The sequence below is a fragment of the Musca autumnalis genome, unplaced genomic scaffold, assembly GCF_047663935.1.
Source record: "Musca autumnalis isolate F117 unplaced genomic scaffold, ASM4766393v1 scaffold_3, whole genome shotgun sequence".
Taxonomy (NCBI): domain Eukaryota; kingdom Metazoa; phylum Arthropoda; class Insecta; order Diptera; family Muscidae; genus Musca; species Musca autumnalis.
Window position 1 is genome coordinate 145,756,682 of NW_027411866.1, and position 6,227 is coordinate 145,762,908.

A 6,227-nucleotide genomic window follows, 5' to 3' on the forward strand; every position below is an offset into this window, starting at 1 on the left:
TGAACCCCTGAAGATAACCCCATCATATGACCACTTGTTGGATAGGTATTTTCATATTATTTATTTATTTTATTTATTTAACGTTATAGTAACAAAGCACATTTTGGCATCTAGTTACACAAAACAACAGAAATTATACTACTCTGAGATCAAAAAACTTAATAATATAATAAAAAATAAAATTTAGAAATATGCTACTAATAAATTGAAATGAAAATAATGAAACTTAATAGTAAAATAAATAATAAAATTTAAAAATATAATAAGAGTAAATTGCATTGAAAATTATGAAATATTAGCAAAAATAAAAAGGGGATATAATCCCAGTATTTCACTTAAACTACTCACAATATTCATTAATGAAAATTGAAACAATTCAGACTTATACGATTTCCCTAACATTACAACGCAATAAAAATGTTAACTTTAAAATCCCAGTTTTGCAACGTAAAGAAAAAAATAAAAACACAGTTAAATTTGAATTTCATTAGCTCGAACATAAGCAACAAACTTCCTCTTAAAAGTACAGGAAGAAAAACTAAACGTTTTAAGCTCAGGCGGTAGGACATTAAACACACGCACAATTCTTACAAAAAAAGTCTTTTCCAAAATCGGTGTCATCCTTGGAATCACAAATTGTAAGTTTCTGACCGATCTACCAACAGAGAATAAATTCACAACAGTCTTAGGCACTTGCAATTTAAACATTTTATAAAAGAAACAAAGATTCCTAACATTTACAAAATTTTTAAAACTACAACCAAGAAATTCTCCTACAAAGGACGAAACATGCTGACGCCAACCTAAAGAGTAAACATAACGTATAACTCTATTGAACAGCAACCGCAATCTACGCAACACATAACCACAACTACCACTATACACTTCGAGGCCATACAGAAAAATAGGCATTATAAGTGCATGAACCACACGAGTTTTTATATTTCGAGGCAAGACGATGTCCAACGAGTACAACTTTCGCAGAGCAAAGTTAACTTTAGACGAAACTAAACTTACATGAGCCTCAAATGTTAATTTATTGTCCAACATAATTCCCAAGCAATTTAACTTGCTTACAACATCTATAGCTTTATTATAGATGGAAACTGAAATTGCGTCATCGGCTATGTTGCCAAAAAACATGCACTGAGTTTTCTCAGTATTTATCTTCAAGCCATTCGAAGTCATCCACTCCACCAACAGACTAACTGTAAAATTAATGGTGCTCTGAAGAACATCCATAAAGACGAAATCACCTAAAAACAATAATTGAATGTCATCTGCAAATGCAAAAGACAAACAGTTTGTACAGTTAACACGACTAAACAAATCATTAATATACATTATGAATAACAAGGGACCCAGCACTGAACCCTGAGGTACCCCACTACTCACAGACAAGACACTAGACATTACATTTCTACTACTAACATATTGCTTTCTACCAAACAAATAAGAATACAAAAGTTTACAAGCAGAGGAGGAGAATTTAAAGTTATAAAAAAGCTTCTCGATCAAAGTAGCATGGTTAATTTTGTCGAAAGCCTTCTCCAGTAGAACCGGGTTCAGTAGAACCGGGTCTATCGGGTACCGGGTACCCGGACTTTCGGGTCGAATAACCGGGTAACCGGGTCCGTCCCCCAAGAAAATTTTACATTCCCGTAATCAGCGTAAAAATATCTACCTATGGAAAAAATTTCGAAAAAATCGGAGAGTTTTTACTAAACTAGATTTAAGCCCAAAAAATTGTATGTTGTGTGTGTAGAAAATTGCTTTGTTCCAGAACCTGCAAGAAGCTACTATTTTTTACTACGATAGCACTTTTCCCTTTATGTTATCGGAAAAAATAGTAAAAATTAGTAGATTCTTGCAGTTCTGGAACAGACAAATTGTCATTGCAAAAAAGCTTTGTGTGTGTTTCTTTTTTTCTATCCAAAAAGGCACATTCAATAGGTTATGGATTCGACATATTGTAATATGTTATGTCTCGTATGTTTTTGTAGAAATCTTCATTTTCGCACAGCTATTCCATGTACCTTGATCCAAAACATAAACAAACTGATCACATTACAAAGGCATCCCTTAACATAGACGACGCCGTCACTTTATGTATTTGTGAACGACATGTTGAACTAGATTGTGAATCGTTCGTTGATCGTACGGTCACCGACTGATTATAGTTCAGTGAACTATTGAACTATAATGAACTATATTAACTGATCTAGTTCATACGCTCTTTTCAATGAATCGTTCAATTGAACTAGTTCGTTCATGAACTATACAACTCTAATTGGCAGGCCAAGGAATAGTTGGCGCAAACAAGTGGATGATGAGATGAAAAAGCGCGGTATTCCAGAGTGCGAAGCAACAAATAGAGAGGAATGGAAATCTTTTCTCAGTTCGGCCTATGGAACAAATGTTCTGTAATGGGCCAGCTAAGTAAGTAATAGGCGTGTTTGTTTACTCAATAATTTGTATAAATTTGTACAAGTCGAGTAACTTCTTGTAATCGACTAAGGTCTTTTGCATTGTACTGTAGAGTAAACGAACAACATCCAGTAACAATTTGTACAAATTTTGAGTAAACGAAGACATTACAAAAGTATTGCTTTATTGAGAACAACAATTGATTTTTTTTCATATGAAAATGCTTTTTCGTTAACTAAAAAATTTAAATTTAGGTTTCATCAAATACATATTTTTATTTAAGATCAAGAAATTCTTTTGAAAATATATTATTTTGATTTTTCAATTAAGCGAATATAGAATATTTATGCGTTATATAATATATTTGTTGTTGGTAAAAATAAAATGCTACTTAATCAATATTTAATTAATTCGATTAAAATAAAAGAAAATACAGATATCTTTACTTGGTTTTGCATAAAAATGTGAGTCATTAAATGCTTCATAATACTGTTGTTGTTTTTTTTTTCTTTCTTTTGATATTTTAGTATAGAATATTGCAATATACACATACATATATTATATATGTTTTTAGATATTTTCAATTTAAAAATTATTTCTTTTAAAACATAAATATATAATTGTTGTCTTGTATAAAACATATCATTAGAGTGATATCATCCACCACTTTGCAAAGATATGTTTAGTTTGTGTGTGTCAATGTTTTTTTTAATGAAGAGCTGTGTTTAATTATATGAGAGAACCATAATGGCTCCTTAAATACCAATTAGATTATTATATTAGCATTATTTAAACACTTATTTCTCTTCATAATTTATTTCTGCATAAAATGATACAACCTTTTCTTTGTATTAAATAATATTATTAATAAAAAGACAGTCACAACGCTTTAATGTAAATTAAGCTAAATTATCGTTGATTTTTTTTTTTTGTTTTTTTCTCATCACACTAAATAAAAATATTTGCGCTTTAATTGTAATATTTATGGCATATATGTGTAATTGAATCAAAATCGAAGAAAATAAAAATTCTTCCAGTCACAAAACTTTTAATGATAATGTTGCTTATATTTTGGAAATATCCAGTGCAAATAATATGAAAAGACGAGCACTGCCAAGCTTTGATGCCCTTTGAGAATGCAATGCTCTTGATGATATCTACATTTATGGACAGGGTTACAACTTGTGCTCCGCCTCCTGAATCGTCGTTTGAAAACTGCGAAAGGCATGCCTGAATTCAATACTGAACAGCATCCGGCCATTGGAATTCAATACTCAATGTCAGACAGAACCCAGTGCTCTATGGACAAAAGAGTTGAACTGTGGCGCTTAAGCAAGTGTAGAGATGGATGTATTCTTGGGAAAGATGACTGGAAACCAAACTAATGAACCTTAAGCGATCTGGCTTTTTATGCAGACAGATCCAATATGGAAAAAAGTACGGATGCTGGTATCTACAGAAGGGGGGTTGGTATATTCACTAGGGTGACCCAAAACTAATTTTTTTGAAAGGCTTACCCCCAAATTTGTCTTTATTTGATCCAAAAAAAAACCTTACACATGTATGACATTTTATGGCGATGGGTTCCTGAGCGATCTTTGTTTCCATAGACATTTGTATGGGACTAAAGGTCCATTTTCAGGACATTGCTCTAAATCAGGGACGAGCTTCTTTGCTTAGATCGTATAGTGAGGGCGCCCACTGAGTTGTTTTTGCATTTGCTTCTCTCTCTCACGTACAGTGTAAATTAATGAAAACAAACAAAAACATAATGTGGTTGTTGCTTTTTTCACTCATACGTTCATACATGTCTTCGCCTTGGTTGTATTTCTGTGGTCGTCGCTGCTCTAAATGCCGCAATTATTGTCCAATAAATGAGAAGATTGGTATCCCCGCAAAGCTCATCCGGCTTTGTAAGATGACTTTAACTGATACTAGGTCCTCAGTTAAAATTGGAAAGAACCTCTCCGAAGAATTTTGTACCAAAAGAGGTTTCAGACAAGGAGACAGCCTTTCGTGTGACCTATTCAACATGGCACAATTTACACCAACACCACATGTTACTTGCCTATGCTGATGACATAGACATCATGGGACGATCAGTAAAGGAAGTAACTGATACCTTTAGGAAGGTCGAAGCAGAATCTGCGAAAGTGGGTCTGGCAGTAAACGGCGAAAAGACCAAATTGATGGTGTCGACGCGCAAAGCGTCCATAGAGCTCGGACCAACTGTGGAAGTTGGTACCTACAATTTTGAGGTAGTTAAAGACTTCGTCTACCTCGGCACTGCCATAAACACAACAAACAACATCAGTTGTGAAATAAGAAGAAGAATTGTATTGGCCAACAGATGCTACTATGGTCTAAGTAAGCAATTTAAAAACAAAGCCACATCTCGTCAAACAAAAATAACACTATACAAAACGCTGATACTACCCGTGTTAATGTATGGCTCCGAAGCATGGGTACTTGCGCAAGCAGATAAGGCAGTGCTTGGTGTGTTTGAGAGGAAAATTCTTCGAAAGATCTACGGGCCGATTTGCGTTGACGGTGAATATCGACGTCGTATGAACCACGAGCTATATTAGCTATACGAAGACATGAATATAGTTAAACGTATCGAGATGCAACGATTGCGTTGGCTAGGCCATATCATGAGAATGAGCGATGATGAACCCGCTAAAAAGGCGTATGAATACATGCCACATGGCGGTGCACGCAGAATTGGCAGGCCAAGGAATAGATGGCGCAAACAAGTGGATGAAGAAATGGAAAGGCGCAGTATTCCAAAAAGTCAAGCGAAAAACAGAGAGGAATGGAGATCTTTTCTTAGTTCGGTCTATGGAACAAATGTTCTGTAATGGGCCAACTAAGTAGGTAAGTAAGTAAATGAGCAGATTTTTCCAGTCCATTATTTTGGAAAAAAAAACCTAATCCTACAAAAATTTGTGAAAATAGGCTCGTGTTTTATCCCGCGGCAGTGGATTCTTTCGTACCGGTTGACCCGAAACACATAATTCTGGTCCGCTTGCCAGATTCGCATCTACCAATACGTCTACATTGAAGGTTGTGTGCAGTGTGTAAGGATTGGGAGCACTTCCGAGGCTGTTTAGGCCGTAGCCGCCTCCAGGCCTAATATGATAGTTGCTGTTCAGCTTCCTGAAAATTCATCGTTCCTTCAATTCAATTGCAAAGGTCTCCGCAACAAAGTCAGCGAAATCGTTGATTTTATGAGACGGAGGAACATCATAGTCGCCACGATCCAGCTTGGAACGTTGCGATGATTACAACGTTTTGCGAAAGGAGGTATCCGTTAGCAGACCAATTCTGACCGCCGTAGTTTTCTGAATCATGAACAAGTAAGAAAAGCGTTAAGTTGCCGGGCCGAACTTTTTACACCCTCCACCACGAGCTGTATTGAAGTGAATTCCAATGATTACGAAAATTGGGAGATATCGTCCTATGGGGGCTATATGAGGGCGTTGACCTATACCGACAAATTTCAGGTGGAAAGTTGTATACCCTTAACGAAGACTAGCTACCAAATTTCAGTCGTTTCGGTGGTATATTGGGGTCAGGAGGTACCGTTCCATGGGGGCTATATGAAGACCTATACCGATACATTTCAGGTGGAAATTTGTATACCCTTAACGAAGACTTACTACCAAATTTCAGTCACTTCGGTAGGATATTGAGGTCACAAGCTTCAAAATACCGAAAATCAGGAGGACCTGTACCGACAAGTTTCTGGGAGAAAGTTTTATACCCCCAATGAAGACTAAATACCAAATATCAGCCAT